Source organism: Geotrypetes seraphini, chromosome 2 (assembly GCF_902459505.1).
Source record: "Geotrypetes seraphini chromosome 2, aGeoSer1.1, whole genome shotgun sequence".
Taxonomy (NCBI): domain Eukaryota; kingdom Metazoa; phylum Chordata; class Amphibia; order Gymnophiona; family Dermophiidae; genus Geotrypetes; species Geotrypetes seraphini.
In genome coordinates this window covers 424,112,113-424,132,413 of record NC_047085.1, presented here as the reverse complement: position 1 = coordinate 424,132,413, position 20,301 = coordinate 424,112,113, and the positions used below count along the sequence as shown (strand labels likewise).

At 46.3% G+C, this 20,301-nt stretch overlaps 1 protein-coding gene across 1 annotated transcript in view; it reads left to right on the top strand.

Moving 5' to 3' along the window:
- Positions 1 to 20,301, top strand: part of LOC117354177 (pituitary tumor-transforming gene 1 protein-interacting protein-like) — a 108,677-nt gene that overhangs the window by 61,810 nt on the left and 26,566 nt on the right. The window lies entirely within an intron of this gene.

Sequence of the window (20,301 nt, the reverse complement as noted above, 5' to 3'; positions counted from 1 at the left end):
CAAGTTGATAGAGAGAGGGAACTAGAACTTTCAGGGATGCATGTAAATAGATTATAGTTAGTTGAAATGGTCAACCTCCTTAAGAGGTATTTAAAAAAAATGTATAGTGTATTTAGCTGCTATAGTAAACCTAGTATTACATGTGTACATACATAGGACAGTTACTTTGGTATAAACATGCGCATATAAGTAGGATTAATAACTCTGTAACACCACCACAGGTATTTCAGTATAGAGGCCATGCATTGTAACACCTCACAACTCCTTATGGTAACATCTCTGCAGAAGCTAATGTATCATAACAGCTTTACAGAAGGTCATGTAGTGTAGCGCCTTTGCAGAGGCTCATGTAGACCGCTCAGAATTGACTCCCCAGTTATTAGTAGCAGGTATAGAAGCTGTCAATAATCATAATCAAGAAAAAAGCTTGAGAAATATTTCTGGCCTTTGTCTTATTGCAGGTTCATTAGGATAAGGAGGTAGCCCTAGTTTGGTCTCTAGCTACTGCTTATTAAGTGATCAAGCTGCAATAATTGTTTGGAATTGTTTGAGGGTCTAAGTCCAAATATCTGTAATAAGTAGGGCCCCAAAGTTCTTTTTAACACCTCTGACATCCGCACTAAAATAACTTGTAATAATTGACTTCATAGGATTAATACTTCCTATGTTTTGAAGCCTTTGTATTGTGCTTAACAGTTCCATTTATCCGTTCCTGTAGCAGCTTGGTATTCTTCTAGTGAATGCATGTATTTACTGGATCAGGGCACATAAATCCACTTTACACCATTGTAACAATAGACACGAAACAAAGTTCTGTTATGAGTGGCATTTCAGGTGTAAATAATTGGACCCTCCTGTGGAATGAATGTGAGCAACACTGACAGCCATCTGTTCAGTCACTCTGCCTCACATAAAAGGAACCTTGACAGGGCACTGGGCACATCTCCTTCACAAGCAGAAATTCATAGGCAATCCAAAGTGTGATAGCAGTCTCTGAAATAGGAGAAGGAATCGCGTCACAAGCAGCTGTAGTTCAGGCCTTGACAAATTTTCTTCAGCTATAGGTGCAAACCCAATAACTTAGTAGCCACTAATTATTCCTACTCCTGGATCTACTCCAGCTCCTACATAGGGCCTGATATACTAAAGGCTCCTTTTACAAAGGTGCACTAGCGGTTTTAGCGCACGCTAACCGCTACCACCTTCTTTTAAGCAGGCGGTAGTTTTTCGGCTAGCGCGTAAAAACGCTAGCACACCTTCATAAAAGGAGCCCTAAAGTTGTTTCCCTATTCTGCCTATACAGGTAAAAAAAATCACCGAATCAAACCCTTAATGTGCCATTGAATTACCTGTCACTACCGTTCAGGTCTCACCTAGTGCACTATGAGAAAATCATTCTAAACTGTGTAAAAATAATAAACCATCTACAGAACCAGAGTTCTGTTCCATTTATGTTCTTCAATTTTTCATTCTGAAATTAAAAAGAATGTTCTGATGTGCTGGTGACAGGAGTTCCAAACAGGGAGCAGGCAGCATTTGTTAGTTTCAGATACACATGGCATCTCTGTTGCCAATAGGTAGTAAGGGACAAGCAGATTTCCTTGTCCAACCTCAATGGGTATATATCCACTTTGATCACAGAAGCTGTTTCTTGGCTCTTGAATAAGTTTTGGGTTTGTTTTTTTTTTTTAAAGTTTACCTCCGAGTCTTCTTGTTTTAGACGTGTTGTTGGCGGTTCGACTGTTGACTGCATCTTGACTGTAGCTTGATCTGCTGTCAGTGTTCACAATGTATTTATGGCACTATTTCACCCTACCTTGCACGGTACGCCTTCAAATGTGCGCAAAAGCTTACTGATTTTAACATGATTATACATTGCACAGGATTTGGCGCGCATTTGTCATGCATGCATTTGACGGTGCACGCAGTTGAGCGCAATTGTTGGTGTGCATTTGATGGGTCACCACCTCCCCCTTTTACAAAAACGTAGTGCGTTTTTTCAGCGTCGGCTGCAGCAGTAACAGCTCTGGCGCTCATAGAATTTCTATGAGCCTAGGAGCTGTTATCGCCGCGGCTGGCACTAAAATCTATGCTACGCTTTTGTAAAAGGGGGGGTTACTTACATCATTTTGTAACCTACACAATCTCCAAGTTCTTGGCAGCTTACAATAAAATTATAATGTACATCAGTGTAAGCAAAAATAACACATTTCTAGATTCTGTCATTCAGCCATATTGCACAACAGTCGCTTAAATCATTATGGGGTCCTTTTTCAAAGCTGCGGCAAAAGTGGCCTTTGCGTGCCACTTACGTGTGTCTTTCCCGCGCGTTAGGGTCACATGTGCCTCAGCTGGAAAATGGGCGACTTTTCCATTTTCCTAATTAATGGCGACATGCTAATTTCACCATTGGCACACGACCATTAAAAAGCCCTTACAGACACTTATTTTATAAGCAGTAAGGGCCAATATGCTAACCCCGCACTAATCAATTAAAGCATGGTAGTGCATCAAGCGCTAACAGATTAGTACTGTCACGCCTACTCTGCATTCTCAAACATGTCCCCTTAGACAAAATTAAGAAAAATTATTATCCCAGGACAAGCAGGCAGCATATTCTTAACACATGGGTGACGTCACCGACGGAGCCCTCGGTACGGACCTTTTTAACTAGAAGTTTCTAGTTGGCCGCACCGCGCGTGCGCGAGTGCCTTCCCGCCCGACGGAGGAGTGCGTGGTCCCCAGTTTCTTCGTTTCCGCGGAGCGAAGAAGACACGTGTGTTTTTTCAACGGCCGTTGAATCCACTTTTTTGCCTTCCCGCTCGCGCTTTTTTCCTTATTTTTTCTCTCTTTACCTTCGGGTTTACTTTTCTTTGATTTGCAAAAAAAAAAAAAAAAAACTTTTCTTTTTTCGCCTTTTTTCTTTCGTTTTTGCCCCGGCGGGGCCTGTTGCCAGTATACAGGCCTCGGGCTTCGATTTTGCGGAGGCTATCTTTCCCTTCATGCCCCCGCAGGTCGGTTTTAAGAAGTGCCAGCGGTGTGCACGCCCGATCTCCATAACTGACCCACACAATTGGTGTTTGCAGTGTCTGGGTCCGGAGCATCGGGCGGACTCCTGCACCCGCTGTGCCACTCTTCAAAAGAGAACTCTTAAAAACCGAAGAATTCAACAAACTCTTCTCTTCGGCACCGAGTCGGCGATGGACTCTTCACCTTCAACGGCGGTACCTCAAAAATCGGCACCGTCGACCTCGACACCGACCGACCCCACATCGGCGTCGCTGGCGCCAGGTAAGCCGGCTAAGAAGCCTTCCTCTTCCCTCGAGCGCCCTCCAGCTACGGTGGCGACACCGTCCCTACCGGTATCGCACCGGTCCCGCAAACGCTCCGCCCCGACCTCGGTGAGTGCCTCGTCATCGGCCTCCTCATCGCCGGGGCGTGGAGCGGCATCCAAGGAACTGAAGAAAAAGAAAGCGGTTCCGATGCCACCCCTAGATGACCGTATCTCGGCCATCTTAAAGGCTCAACTCCAGGAGCAGTTGAAGAAACAACTTGAACAACTGTTGCCCACTATCCTGGCACCGCTCCTTCCGGTACCAGACCGGCCCGAGCCCCGTACCGAGCCCCCGGTATCCACCCCTTCGGTACCGGTGAACACCTCCATGCCGATCCTTTCGGCCCAACAACTTCATGGCGATCCGGTGGTTCATTCTCAGGCCACATTGGATCCTCCTCGGCACCAGGCGGTACGGCATTCTTCTCGGGACCGAGATCGACGCCGGTCGTCCTCCCCTGGTACCGTTTCGGTGCGCTCTGGAAAGTCTTTGTCCAAGACTCGCCATACCGCGCCCTCCACCCCGGTGTCTCGACATGCACCAGAGGTCAGGGACCCTGACTTATGGAAGGAAACTCCTCTCGGTACCGAGGAGGATCCCTCCTCATCTGATGAGGAACCATCGGCACCCGATGCCACCTCTAAACCAGAGCAGTCCTCTTTTTCTAAATTTCTGAGGGAAATGTCTGCTGCCCTGTCCCTTCCCCTAGAATCTGACTCAAAAAAGTCTCAAGCCTTTCTAGAGGCTTTAGACTTTGAGCAACCTCCCAAGGAGTTCCTCAAGCTTCCCGTGCATGACATCCTACGGGAAACGTTTTACAAAAACTTGGAAAATCCCCTCACGGTACCGGGAGCCCCCCGTAAACTGGACAACCTTTACCGTGTCATCCCTATACCTGGATTCGACAAATCTCAATTGCCCCATGAGTCCCTTTTGGTGGAATCCACCTTAAAAAAGACTCAGGGCTCCAGTGTCTATGCCTCTACCCCTCCTGGCAGAGAAGGTAAGACCATGGACAAGTTTGGCAAGAGGCTTTACCAGAATGCCATGCTTGCCAACAGGGCAAACAACTATTCCTTCCATTTTTCTTTCTACCTGAAACACTTGGTCCAACAACTGTCTGCCCTCCAGAAGTACCTTCCTGAGCGCAAGGTCCCGCTATTCCAACAACACATCTCTGGCCTTCTCCAAATGCGCAAATATATGGTCCGCTCAATATATGACTCCTTCGAACTCACCTCTCGGGCCTCTGCCATGGCCGTAGCCATGCGTCGCTTAGCCTGGCTCAGAGTCTCCGACCTGGACATCAACCACCAGGATCGTTTGGCCAACGCCCCCTGTCTCGGGGATGAACTCTTTGGAGAGTCACTGGATTCCACCACCCAGAAACTCTCGGCCCATGAGACCAGGTGGGACACCCTGATCAAGCCGAAAAAGAAGGCTCCGCCTGCCCGACCCTATCGGCCTCAATCATCTTACCAGCGGAGGTTCTCAGCCAGGCCACTCAATCCGCCTCCCCAACAATCTCGGCGACCCCGTCAACAGCAGCACCATGCCCAGGCTCGATCTCAGGCCACTCAACCCTCTAAGCCTCCTCAGCCTGCTAAGCAATCTCAGCCCTTTTGACTCTTCTCTCCAGGGCATAGCCAGTCATCCACCCTCGCTGCCTCTTCCACAGCCTATCGGGGGTCGTCTCACCATTTTCTCCAGCCGTTGGGAAGTCATCACGTCGGACCAGTGGGTCCTCAACATCATCCGCCACGGCTACTCTCTCAACTTCCTGACTCTTCCACCGGACAACCTTCCCGTAGAGTCTGCTTCACACTCATCTCAAACCCCCCCTCCTCCTGAGGGAGGTTCAATCCCTCCTCCTTCTCAATGCCATCGAAGAAGTACCTCCAGATCAAAGGGGTCAGGGATTCTACTCCCGCTACTTCCTGGTTCCCAAAAAGACGGGAGACCTCCGTCCCATTCTCGATCTCAGGGACCTCAACAAGTGCCTGGTCAAGGAAAAGTTCAGAATGCTCTCCCTTGCCACGCTTTACCCTCTTCTTTCTCAACACGACTGGCTATGTTCCCTGGACCTCAAAGAGGCCTACACTCACATCTCCATCAATCAGAATTCTCGCCGCTACCTGCGGTTCCAGGTGCTACACCACCACTATCAGTACAAAGTGCTACCGTTTGGCCTCGCTTCCTCCCCCAGAGTCTTCACCAAGTGCCTTATAGTGGTGGCGGCCTTCCTCAGGTCTCACAACCTCCAGGTGTTCCCCTACTTGGACGATTGGTTGGTGAAAGCACCTTCATCTCAACTCGTGCTACAAGCTACTCATCACACCATCTCTCTCCTCCACCTCCTGGGGTTCGAGATCAACTACCCCAAGTCGCATCTGCTTCCCACCCAGCGACTTCAATTCATTGGAGCAGTTCTGGACACCACGCTGATGAGGGCCTTTCTCCCCTCCGATCGCCAGCGGACCCTGCTCCATCTCTGCCGTCAGGTACTCATGCACCCCTCCATTCCTGCCCGACAGATGATGGTCCTCCTGGGTCACATGGCCTCGACGGTGCATGTCCTTCCTCTGGCACGTCTCCACCTTCGTACGCCTCAGTGGACTCTCGCCAACCAATGGTCGCAGACTACAGATCTTCTTTCTCATCCCATCTCTGTGACATCATCTCTTCAGCAATCTCTCCAATGGTGGTTGAACTCCTCAAATCTTTCCAGGGGTCTGCTCTTTCATCTGCCCCCTCACTCTATGATCATCACCACGGATGCGTCCCCCTACGCGTGGGGAGCTCACCTAGGAGATCTACGCACCCAGGGACTTTGGACCCCACAGGAGCGTCGTCATCACATAAATTTCCTGGAACTCAGAGCCATGTTCTACGCCCTCAAGGCTTTCCAACATCTTCTCTGCCCTCAAGTCCTCCTCCTGTGCACAGACAATCAAGTCGCCATGTACTACATAAACAAGCAAGGCGGCACCGGATCTCGCCCCCTTTGTTTGGAGGCTCTGCGCATCTGGACCTGGGCCACGGACCGCAATCTCTTTCTCAGGGCGGTCTATATCCAGGGCGAACAGAACTCTCTGGCCGACAATCTCAGCCGCATCCTTCAACCTCACGAGTGGACGTTGGACCCTCCGACTCTGCTCTCCATCTTTGCTCGATGGGGCACTCCGCAGGTGGACCTCTTTGCAGCACCTCACAACCATCAGCTGCCCCAATTCTGTTCCAGACTCTACTCTCCTCACCGTCTGGCTCCGGATGCATTCCTGCTCGACTGGAGGGATCGGTTCCTGTATGCCTTCCCTCCACTTCCTCTGATGTTGCGGACCTTGTCCAAACTCCGCAAGGACAACGCCACCATGATTCTTATCGCACCTCGGTGGCCTCGCCAACACTGGTTCTCACTCCTGCTCCAACTCAGCTCCAGGGAACCCATTCTCCTTCCTGTGTTTCCTACTCTACTTACGCAGCAACATCAGTCTCTACTGCATCCCAATCTGTCTTCGCTCCACCTGACAGCTTGGTTTCTCTCGGGCTGACCTCTCCAGAGAACCTATCTCAGCCGGTCCGCCTCATCTTGGACGCCTCCAGGAAGCCAGCCACCCTCCAATGTTACCATCAGAAATGGACCAGATTCTCCTCGTGGTGTCTCTGGCATCATCAGGAACCCACCTCCTTAGCGGTGGAAACTGTATTGGAATATTTGCTCTCGCTGTCCAATGCTGGCCTCAAAACTACCTCCATCAGAGTCCACCTCAGTGCCATCACTGCGTTTCATGAGCCTATTCTCGGAAAACCCCTCACGGCTCATCCTCTGGTTTCCAGATTTATGAGAGGTCTCTTCAATATCAAACCGCCTCTCAAGCCTCCTCCTGTCGTCTGGGACCTCAATGTGGTTCTCTCAGCACTCATGAAACCTCCGTTTGAGCCTCTTGCCACTACTTCACTCAGGCTTCTTACCTGGAAGGTGCTTTTCCTAATTGCCATCACCTCTGCCAGGAGGGTTAGCGAACTGCATGCACTGGTTGCTGACCCACCATTCACTGTTTTTCACCATGACAAGGTTGTTCTGCGTACCCACCCTAAATTCCTTCCCAAGGTGGTCTCGGCTTTTCACCTCAACCAGTCCATTGTGTTGCCCGTCTTCTTCCCTAAGCCGCACTCGCATCCTGGGGAACAGGCGTTGCACACGCTGGATTGTAAGCGTGCCCTTGCTTACTACCTTGATCGTACCAGAGCTCACCGAACATCCCCTCAGCTATTTTTATCTTTCGATCCCAACCGTTTGGGTCGTCCTGTCTCCAAACGGACACTTTCAAATTGGCTTGCTGCCTGTATTGCATTCTGCTATGCTCGGGCCGGTCTCTCACTGGAAGGAACTGTCACGGCCCACAGAGTCCGAGCTATGGCTGCTTCTGTAGCTTTCCTCCGTTCCACGCCCATCGAGGAAATCTGCAAGGCGGCCACTTGGTCCTCAGTTCACACGTTCACTACTCACTACTGTCTGGATGCGTTCTCCAGACGGGATGGACACTTCGGCCAATCTGTGTTACAAAATTTATTTTCCTGATGGCCAACCATCCCACCTCCCTCTTTGTTAGCTTGGAGGTCACCCATGTGTTAAGAATATGCTGCCTGCTTGTCCTGGGATAAAGCACAGTTACTTACCGTAACAGGTGTTATCCAGGGACAGCAGGCAGATATTCTTACGTCCCACCCACCTCCCCGGGTTGGCTTCTTAGCTGGCTTATCCTAACTGGGGACCACGCACTCCTCCGTCGGGCGGGAAGGCACTCGCGCACGCGCGGTGCGGCCAACTAGAAACTTCTAGTTAAAAAGGTCCGTACCGAGGGCTCCGTCGGTGACGTCACCCATGTGTTAAGAATATCTGCCTGCTGTCCCTGGATAACACCTGTTACGGTAAGTAACTGTGCTTTTTAGCATGCATAGGCAAACTTACTGCCAGACATCAGCCTATGTCCCACAGTAAGCCCTTTTATCGTTCAGTAAGTATGCACTAGCACTTACCGCAGTTTAGTAAAAAGACCTTTATGCAATGTAAGAATTTCTGAAGCCAGTTGTATTGGTGGGCAGTGCTAAGACGAAAATGAGATACATGTTTTTACTCTATCCCGTAGGCCTGTTCAAACAGCAGTATCTTCAGATCTCTCTTTAAAATATTCAAGCTTTGTATTATCCATAACTGCTAAGGTAAAGCATTCCACAATGTTGGACCAAGTACATTAAAAGCAGATTTCCTGTGTTCTTCTAATCTAATACTTCTGACAGATGGAATCTCAAATAAAGCTTTTGTTGCTGATTTCAGTGTTCTGGAAGGTTGATAAGATACGTAGCAAAGTTGCAATTACTAGCAAGGCAATGTTATTCAAAATCTCAAAAATTAACATCTTAAATTTAATTCTTTGCCAGTGCCGTTGCTCCAATACCAGAGAAATATGAGAGAAACGTGAATATTCAGAAAGTACTTTTGCGGCAGCATTTTATGCCACCTGTAATAACTTAAGAAGATCCTTTGGAAATCTAATTAGAGGAAAAAAGTGTTGGTTATTCTCTAAGTAGAAGTAGTATTTTGCTGGTGGAAGAAGCCATATAAGTAGTGGAAAGAAATTCACCCTGAGTAGATGGTGTCAAGAAAGCAAGGGCTACTGATGCTGAATTAATTGACTGTGCAGTCTGTCTCTGAGCTTTTCTGTTAGAAGCAATGACCTTATCCATGGTGCTGAAGGGCTGGTACCCAGTCTTGTCCCTCCGAGTCAAGGGTGACAGGCTCTTCACTTTCCCCTGAAGTGCCGAGTCCCAGGGGCTTTTGTTACAGTCTCTATAGTTTCATCTCTAATAGATTGCTGGTCTAACATTTGAGCCTGATCAGCCAAACATTCAGAAAAAACTTTATTATCTTCCTCAAGTTTATCTACAATTTTTAGTAGAAAAGAATGTCCCAGAGATCTCCAGCATGACTGCAGCAAGCCAGTCAGCTTTCATATCTGTAAGCTAAAGAGGTTGAAAATCATTTTTAGGAACTGGATGTCCCATGTAATTGTATCACTGCTTCCAAAGCAGTGTCATTGGAGGTAATTTTGTATGCAAAAAAAGAATCAGTTAATAATTCATGCAATCATTCTGAAATGGATTTAATTATAAGCTATTTTCTGTCCCTAAGCCTTGCATTTCATATAGATTTCCAGTGGCTTAAAATTCTTAAGACTAACCACCTGCTATTTGTGCTTCATAATCTTTTTAATAAAAGAAAATGTTTACCTTAATATTAAGATACTGATTTTTATTCAAAAGGCAAATTCTGCATATTGTATACATTTGTAAGGAGTCTGTTTCATCTTAAGTAAAGATAAAATGTAATTATATCTTGGTATTTTCCAGGAATAAGAAAATGTCATAGAGGTTTGAAGTAATGGCTAGCAGCCTTTTTATTATTAATATTAGGTTTGAGGGACCCCTGTTACACTGGGCTTTCCAGTAGAAACAATTTTGGACCTTGACTTATTTCACCTGAGATCCCCCTCCCCAAATATTCCAGTAGAACCCACAGATAAAACATAACTAGCAGAAAATTTGCTATACCCCCTCCTGCCCTAACCTGACCCAGGTACTTTATCTTTCTCTCCTCCCCCAAACTCCTTCACACAGTCTCTCTCTGTGATAGTGGGGCTTTGAGTGTCTTAACACCCAGCCAGACAATTGTTAAAGACAGCAAAATAAATCCTTTATTCATATACATGGCCAAGTTCAAAAGATTCATGGTAGAGCACTGAAAAATCAGCACAGCATGCTCAAGGACATGCAGATTCATGTCATGTTAAAATCACAGCAATAATTTGCAGCTCAGTGTTGTGAGCTAACTTTCCTGTTAGTGCCTGAGTGCTGATTGGCTGAGGCACTGACAGGAAAGTCAAGTACATGTAAAAAAAAAAATCAAAACATGCCACAGCATGCCAGCCCCTTCCCTGAGCCCAAGCCTAAGCAGACGAGGCCCAACCCCCTAACTGCCACTGACCCTTGTGGCCTAATGTACTTTCTGGGCTGCCCTTTTCAAAATGGCGGCGCCCCTGCCCCTGCCAATGTATCCTAAGATACACTAGACAGGGCCAAAGCATCAGATTTTTTTTTTAAACTCCTTATATGGTACTTAAGCCCTGCTCTATGCATCCCAGGATACAGCAGGCAGGGGCGATGTGCCATATTTTGAAAAGGGCAGCAAGAGGTAGGAGGGAATAGGCATCCCTCCTGCCTCTTACAACTAAGTTACATAGACCACCAGGGATGGGGGTAGTTTCAATTTACTAGACCACCAGGGCTGTGATAGTTAGGGGGTCTGGCCCAGCCAAACCGGGCGGTCAGGTCAGAGAGCCCATCTGGCGGGACAGGGTGGTCGAGTTGGTGAGAGAATAGGGGTGCTCTTAGAAACCTATTCTCTCAGCTAACCTTCAGTGCTGCCCCAGACCAGGCACTTGTTTTCCAGCACTGGACAGCCCTTCTGGTTTTTTTTAATTCTTTTTTTAAACATACAGCAGTCTAACTAATGACTGTATTTAAGTGCACTTAAATGTGGTCTGAACTAATGGTTTCATCGCTGGCGCTGAAACCATTAGACCATCCTGCACACCCTAATGCCGATGCTATTCCGGAGTTAATTGCCTCTAGCACCAGCATTAGGTTTTGAACATTGGCCCAATAGTTCAACACACAAAATAAGCCTGTCTTCTTACTCAGGCTGGCAGTTCAGGTTCAACATAAAAATTATTTTAATGCAAAGACAACAGAGGCTTTGTCTCTTAACAAATCTGCCAGTTCGGTCTCTAAAGGTTCTCTAGCAGTCTGCCACCAAATACAGAAGCCTACCTTTATAATTACCTTGCTGGCTGTAATACTTCAAACCTTTCTTCTTAGCAATCCTTAGCAGTTTTAAGAATTTTGGATTCTTCTTTAGGGCCTGTTTTTTTAGGTCTTCTCTGACTTCAGAGGTGCTGATGATGACCCATCCCGAAGTTAGATATTTAAGAAAGGTTTGGACAAGTTCCTGGAGAAAAAGTCCCTAGTCTGTTATTGAGAAAGACATGAGGAAAGCCACTGCTTGCCCTGGATCGGTAGCATGGAATATCGCTACTCCTTGGGTTTTGGCCAGGTATTAGTGAGAACCAGCTACTGGGCTTGATGGACCTATTAAGGCTATTCTTATGTTCTTATATACCATCTCTATGCTGGAGTTTGAAGGCCAGTGATTGAAGTTTTTCTCACAGGTCCCCCATCCGTGCCTTAAACCAGTTCTGGCAGTTGTACATTAGAAAATCTGACATCCTATATAATAAAATGCTAACTCGCGCATGCGCACTCTTATTTGCGTGTTCCGTGCGCTGTAGGTCTGTGGCCGAAGGAGTGCGCATGCGCGCTTATACGTCACCAGCCGATCGCCTCCACAAGCAGGACTGCAGCCAGCCGCTGATCTCCGTTCCTCCTGCACCATTGCACACCAGGCATGTCCCTGCCTCCCCCGCCGCCAGCCTCGGGCTCCTGGGGGCCGGCGGTGCGAGCCGCCCGACCGGTGCTGAGGCCCCGCCTCCCCGCTACACAGCGCCGCCAGACCCGACAAAACGGCCCTACACTCACAGACCTGCGAGCAGGGTTGCCATGGAAACCCAGCCGGAATAACATGCAGTCGCGCAAGGGTCAGTGAGAGAGGATCAGGAGCTAAAGAGATATTGAAAAAAACAAAAAAACAACAGTGTACAAGGAGAGAGAGACACACAGACACTCACAGAAGGACAGGGGGCTAAAGAGACAGATTGAAAAAATAACAAAACACAGAGGACAAGGAGAGAGAGACACACAGACACTCACAGAAGGACAGGGGGCTAAAGAGACAGATTAAAAAAATAACAAAACACAGAGGACAAGGAGAGAGAGACACACAGACACTCACAGAAGGACAGGGGGCTAAAGAGACAGATTGAAAAAATAACAAAACACAGAGGACAAGGAGAGAGAGACACACAGACACTCACAGAAGGACAGGGGGCTAAAGAGACAGATTGAAAAAATAACAAAACACAGAGGACAAGGAGAGAGAGACACACAGACACTCACAGAAGGACAGGGGGCTAAAGAGACAGATTGAAAAAATAACAAAACACAGAGGACAAGGAGAGAGAGACACACAGACACTCACAGAAGGACAGGGGGCTAAAGAGACAGATTGAAAAAATAACAAAACACAGAGGACAAGGAGAGAGAGACACACAGACACTCACAGAAGGACAGGGACTAAAGAGACAGATTGAAAAAATAACAAAACACAGAGGACAAGGAGAGAGAGAGACACAGGGAAAAAAAATGACAAACAGACATACAGCAGCCAAGGAGACAGACAGAGAGACAGTGGGCAAGGAGACAGCAAAAAAAAAAAAAAAATACAAACAGCCAATGAGACAAACAGAAAAAAATGAAAAATACAATGCCCAAGGATAAATTCAGGAAAATAAACCATACAGACATACAGTGGCCAAGGAGTTAGACTGCAAAAAAGACATACAGCAGCCAATGAGACAGACAGACTGACAGCGACCAAGTAGACAATAAGCAAAAAAACACAAACAAACACAAAAAGCAAAAAAAGAGAAACATACAGCGGCCAAGGAGACAGGCATGCAACAAATAGGAAAAATATAAAAACTTTTAATAAATCAACCATACGTGAAGAAGGAATAAAAAAAAAAAAAAAAGGAAGAGACACCTACAGGGAAACACAGGATCAAGAGCATACAGAGAAAACAGAAGTTTGCAGGAATCAGGAACATATAGAGAAAGGAGAGCAGAGACCCCTGCAAGAAGAGAAAAATAGCAAAGAGACTGGGGATGAGAAAGAGAGCAGAGATGCTTGCAGGGAGAAAAAGCTAAGCAGTAATGTTACAGCTCGAGAGTGGAGACTGAGGAAGAAAGCAGAGACAGCGCTACACAGGGAAATGGAGGGAGGAAAGAGACAGAAAGAAAAATACAGACATAAATTCTAGCACCCGTTAATGTAACGGGCTTAACGACTAGTATTGTAATATAAGATGTGAGAAATCCCCGGCGCCATGGCACCTAGAAATTGGGCACTAGCATCCAGGGTTTCATGCCCCTCAATTTTGTTTTTTTGTACAACTGCCTCAAATGATGTATTTCCTGTTTTGGCATCATGATGTGATTCAGCTCTCTCTTGCTCTCTCTTTAAGCTTCAGCCACACAGTACAGAAAGTTCAGGAAGTCTTAGAGTTTCAAATCTCACAGGACTTGAAACTGTGAGAGAAGCCCAAACTTCCTATACTACAAGGCTCAAGCTTACAGAAAGAGCTGAATCTTAGCACAGGCATGGGAAGTATCTTGTTTCTTCTGTGAATTCAGCCTGCAAGGTGAGGGTAATAGGTGACAGTTCAGAGAGAAATTGGGTGAAGACTGGGGTTGGTTATGAGAGAGAAAGGCTGGGTGCATGGTATGGGAGATAGGGAGACTGGTAGGGACCCAAACCATAGTGATAACGGGAAACAAAAAGGCAGTTACCTCCTTGCTTCACCTATCAATAGGGTGCTGTTACTAAAATGTCTTTGCCCACAGACAGAAATTGGAAAATAACTTTAGTAAGTCTGTTTCTGAAAGAGTTACTGGTGATTTTGAGAAGGAATTCCACCCTCCCTCCTCCAAATGTCACAGGTCAATGTTGCATGGGTGGGGAAGAAGAAGCAAGAGAGGTCTTCTCTGCTGGCTCCTAAGTTTTGGGGACTGGCTCCTAGATTTATTGAAAGTTTGTGTAGGCTTGTTATTTTTTTTTTTTTCCAATTCTTTATTCATTTTTAAAAAGCCAATACAAAGTGCAACAAATTTCAAACAATTGATACAATAGACAGCACTTATAGCAATCAAATAAGATAAAGTACATATCACCCCCCCCCCTCCCACCCAACCTGGATGTGTATGACACTCATTCAGAAATGATCAATTCTTGCAATAGTTCGCTAATGGACCCCAGATCTCTTTGAATTTATTATAGTGTCCCTATTGTATTGAATTCATTCGCTCAAATTTATAAAATTGGCACAAGGTTTCCCACCAAAAGTTATAATTTATTCTATCCCAATTTTTCCAGTTTTTCGTAATTAGCTGCATAGCAACTTCTGTCATGATAAGAAGTAATCTATTCTTATTTGCATCAGTTGGACTCTTGGGTATTAAGAGAGTTCCAAATAAGACTATGTCATATGACATTGAAACTTCCAATATCACATTGATTTTCTCCCATATGGATCTTCAGAATTTAAGTATCAAGGGACAATAGAACAGCAGATGATCCATTGTCCCTATATCAAGATGACATTGCCAGCATCTATTTGACTTAGAACTATCTAACTTTTGCAACCGAACAGGGGTCCAGAAAATTCTATACAACAGAAAAAACCAAGTCTGTCTCATAGATGCTGATGCTGTACCTCTCCTCTGTGTCTCTGCCCCTGTCCTGTTGGTATGTTGAGCATCTCCCATCTTTGTGTCCTTTTTCTTGCCCTCTTCAGCATCTCCTCTCTGTGTCTATATCCTTCCTCTGTCCAGCATATCCCTCTGTGTGTCTCTCTATCCTCCTCATGTCCATCTTCTCCCTTCCCTTTTTTTCACACCACTCTCCCTCCCCAGGGACAAGCATCTCCCTTCCCTCCTTCCCACCCCATACCTCACCCATCCCATCCCAGGGTTTGCAACTCATATATAGATAGCTCAATAATCAAGAAGTTTCAGTCAATCCCAATTCCAACCAAATCAAGATAAATTTCATTCAGTGCACTCATTGTGGGGCTTTAGTTCCCAGGCACACCATTTGGAGACTCAAGGCTTGCCCCATGTGTCTCCAATTTGCTAGTATCAAAGAGGAGCTCTGTAAACTTAAGCAAGAATTGGAGGCAATTAAAGCAGCTACAATCACCCCATATAAATATACCAATTTACCACTACTCCCCCAAAGAATAAAGAAACCCAGGAATAAATGGATCACAGTAGACTCAGGTAGACTGCAGCATGTGACACAGAAACATCCACCTTCACAATTGTTGCCCCTAAAGAATCCCTATGCTCCATTAGTGCATTGTGATGCTCAAGATAAAAAGAACTGAGGAGGAATTAGAACCAGTGAAGATAATGTGTGAAGAAAAGCACTCCCAAAGCACATATAAAAAAGCCATCATCAGAGGGATTTACCTTGGAACACAGGACAAGAACTCAAAATAGTAAAATGCCTTCCAGGATCCTCAACTACCAGGAATGCCAGACAAATACTGACTATAATTAGGGAATAAACAAAGAATTTGAACCCTGATATTGTTATCCACTTCAGAACAAATGACCTAGCCAACAAAAACCTACCTGCAGTGCAGAAAGCTTTTCAGGAGCTGAGGGAGGGGTTGAAACCTTTTGTAAAGACTAGCTTTTTAGAAGTACTGCCTACTTATGGAAAGGGTGAGGAAAGAGTACAAAACACTGAGAACTTCAATAGGTGACTCAAAGCCTGTTGTCATCAAGAAGGATGATGGGGCAATACATGGAAGAACCAAGAGACTGTATTGTAATGATGGGCTGCACCTTACCATGGCAGGAAAAATAATTCTAGCAGAGAAATTCAGGCAACATGTTTCTAGGGACACTCGATGAAGTCACAGGGAAATACTTTTAAAATTAATAGTAGGAAATTTTTTTTCACTCAGAGAATAGTTAAGCTCTGGGACGCATTGTCAGAGACTGTGGTAAGAACGGATAGCGTAGATGGCTTTAAAAAAGGTTTGGACAATTTCCTGGAGGAAATGTCCATAGTCTGTTATTGAGAAGGAGACGGGAGAAGCCACTGCTTTCCCTGGATAGGTAGCATAGAATATTGCTACTCCTTGGGTTTTGGCCAGGTACTAGTGATCTGGATTGGCCACCGTGAGAACGGGCTACTGGGCTTGATGGACCAACATATTTCTTATGTTCTTATCTCTCTCTCTTCCCTCTTCCCCCCACTCCCACCCCCAGGGACCAGTATCTCTTTTCTTTCGCTCCTGTCCTATCCCTACCACCACTACCACTGGGGGCTAGCATCTCTCTTCTGTTTCCCACACCTGGAGGCTAGCATCTCTCTTCCCCCCCCTCCCCATACCAAGAGCTGCCATCTCTCCCTTTTTCTTACTTTCCTCCTGCCCCCCCCCTCCCCTCGGAGCCCAGCAAATGTTCCTTCCTCCCCTCTTCGGTTCCAGAATCTCTTTCTCCTCCTCCTTCCTTTCAGACCCAACATCTCCAAACCCACCCCCTCTTCCTAGAGAATTGCAAACCTTGCCTGTGTGACCAGCAGTATTAAAAATGTGCTCTCTTAGATCCAGCCAACCTAGGCCTACTTCCGTTCTACCTCCAGTGGGGGAGGGGTATGGTAGAGAGTGAGAGATGGCAGTCTGTGGAAGAGGAGCAATAAAGGAGGAGAGAAAGATACTAGACTGCGGAGGCAGGAAGCAGCTCATTTAGGCATGTGAGCTGGCGAAGGGACCCAAATTAGAGAGTTGCGCCCCAAATTAGAGAGTTGCGCGGGGACAGAAATCCCACCCGTCCCCGCCAAAATCCCACCCGTCCCTGTGAGGAATCCCTCCGTCCCCGTGAGGAATCCCTCTGTCCCCACCCGTCCCTGCGAGGAATCCCCTCCGTCCCCGCCCATCCCTATAAACTTCAGAAATAGTTAATTAAAGGCTCTGGTGGAGACCCATTTACAAATAAGCAAAGATACTTTATTAATTTGGAAATATTAATTGGGAAGAATACATACTTTGTAAATGGGTTTTTACCAGACCCTCTAATGTAAATATAAAATATAAATACTCAGTTGATGGGAACCCCCAAGCTGTCAGCTGAGGACTTCCTTTGCAGTTGGCCGGGGGTCCCTTTTGCCAAGCTTGGCAGGCAGCAGTAGCGTCCCTGAGTCACAGATGCTGGCACTTCAGTGGCTCATGGATGCTGCCAGCGAATGTTGCGCTTGGTGGAGGGGGAGTTCTGGCCGTCTCTAGAGGAGGTCCTCTGCTGGCGGTGCTTGGGGATCCCAACCAGCCACAGCAAGGGTCAGCAAGTACTTCAACACTGTAGAAATAAAACCAGAAATGCATTTCCTTTTCTTTTGAACACAAAACAAAGACATCTGCCATATACATTTCCCAAAGCTAACATATTTTAGTCAATAAATTCCGTTTTTTACCTTTGTTGTCTGGAAACTTATTTTTCCATCAAGTTAGTCCCGGTTTCTTTTTTCCACTTTCCCATCTTCTGTAAATTCTTCTGTTGCTATCCATTGGTTCCTCCTACCATGGTCCAGCATTTATCCCTCTGTCATCCCCCGGACCATGTGCAGCATCTATTGCCCCTGCCCACCAACCCAATGCCCAACATTTCTCCAGTACCATGCCACATCTCTCCCTCCATTCCCTTCACCACTATGTCCAACATTCCTCCCTCTTGAAACCCTTTCAATCTGTCATACTGTACCCTTTCCACCACAACATTTCTCCCTCTCATCTTTTTCTTCCCTATCATCTGTACCTCATTCCTTCCCTATGACCAAAAATTCTCCTCTTCTTCCATTCCCCGTGTACACCATCTCTCTTTCCCTCTCATTGACACACTCACGCCCAATTCTCCCTTTTACATTGTATTTTGTTTACCTTCTATCTATTACTTCAGACCCATCAATTGACTCACTTCCATTCTGTACTTGTATAGTCCTGCACTTTGATACACACACTAACAAAAAGAATTCTTAAATGCTGATTTCCCCTTAAAAAAACTAGATAACAGTACACTATGATATGCATATGGTCAGAAGTCAATAAAACACACACAGAAAATACGGAACAGGCCGTCTAAAGAAAGCTAACCCCCCCCCCCCCCAGTGCTGAAAAGCAAAAATCCAGAGAAAGTACAATAAACTTTGAAAGGACAAAGCCTAAAGGAAAGCCCCTAAAAATGCATTTAAATGATCACTTACCAGATATGGGTTCTGAATACACAACACAAAACAGCCCTGTTTCTCCTGACTGACTGAGCTGCACTTCTTCGCAGGGCAGCAGACTCTGCCTTTTCTGCCCCCCTCCTGTCTCCCGAGCGCTGCACGTCTTCGCAGGGCAGCGGGCTCTGCCTTTTCTGCCCCCTCTTGTCTCCCGAGTGCTGCACGTCTTTGCAGGGCAGCGGGCCCTGCCTTTTCTGCCCCCTCCTGTCTCCCGAGTGCTGCACGTCTTCGCAAGGCAGCGGGCCCTGCCTTTTCTGCCCCCTCCTGTCTCCCAAGTGCTGCACTTCTTCACAGGGCAGCGGGCCCTGCTTGCTCCACATGGCTGACCCGAAGCCTTATCTCTGACGTCAGCTCTGACGTCAGGGGAAGACTTCTGGGTCGGCTACGTGTGGTGTGCTGGGAGCAGAAGGGCGGGAAAAGAAGATGCAAAAGGGCAGGAAAAGAAGATGATCCATTTGGCTCGAGCTGCCTCCCAACCCCACAGGATCCCCGAGACCATGAGGGGCGTCCCCATGGGATCCCCGTGACCCATTCCCGTGCAGCTCTCTAACCCAAATACGAGGTACTACTACTACTTTATTCCTACCCAAATATGAGGTACTACTACTACTACTTTACTACTACGACATCATTTCTATAGCACTGCCAGACCTAGTTATGTATTTTCTCTTATTCAGATGTTTTATCCCTCCTTATCGGCCATACCCTCCTGTTTAGGCTTCCTAGGCTGTGCTCTGTTAAGGTGGCTCAGTAAGGATGTGCCTTAAGGGGAATTAAGATTTGCCTAGACACATCTTCATACTCTGTTTCTCACTATCCCCAGGCACTTTGTCACTCACTCTCTACCCCAATCCCACAGGCATACTCTCTTTTCCCTCCCCCACTCTCCAGACCCCCCGCCTCTCTCTTTCCCTCTAAAATATTTTTTAACTTATATTTTTTAATTTCCAGTGTTGTATAGTAACTAAGTAAAAGTAACTAGTTAACGTACTTAAGTAAATGTTTTATCACTTTTACTTGTAAAGAAGTACAGAAAACATTTACTTTTATTTATATTAGATAATATTTCTCTAAGGTATGCCTGGGAGGTAGGGGTGAGGGAGACTGGATGTTAGTGTCTCAGTATATACATGGTTTTAGCAGAAACTTCTGCCTGAAATTTGAAACATTTTTGAGCACTATATTTGAACAGGATGAATGAAGCTCCAGTGCATCGAGCGTGCAGTACTGTTGAGCTCTTAATTAACAAAACCTCAGAATTTACTGAGCTAACAGTTCAGTGGCATTGAAGACTATGAATATGTTAAAGTTGAAGGAGGACACTTTGATCAAAATTATGAATTGACTGAAAAAAACTCATAATACTAATTTTCAAAGGTCATATTAAGGGGTCCTTTTATCAAGCTGTGGTAGGGTTTAACGCACGTAATACCACATGTTAAACTGCCTGCCGCGTTAGCCGCTAACGCCTGCATTGAGCAGGCGTTAGTTTTTTATCCGGCCGCGGGATTAGCGTGTGATGAAATGTCCGACGCGCTAATCCTGCTAGTGCAGCTTGATAAAAGGACCCCTAAATGTTTAAACAATTGCAAAGTATTTTCACACTCTGTAAGGGGTAGCTTTTTTTCTGGACACTATAGCCCGGATTCTGTACAAGGTGGCCAGTCTCAGAAGCCGACGGGCATCCTATACAGAATCACACCAAAGCCCGCCGAAAAAGAACCTGATTCTCTAACTGATGTGCATGTTACAGATGCCGGTTAGAGAATTGGGTTGCCACTGAACTTATCGCGGCAATGGATCTCCCTGCCACAATAAGTTTAGTGGCAACCCATCTCCCCCCCCCCCACGAAGACTACCGGCAGGAGGGATGCCCAATCCCTC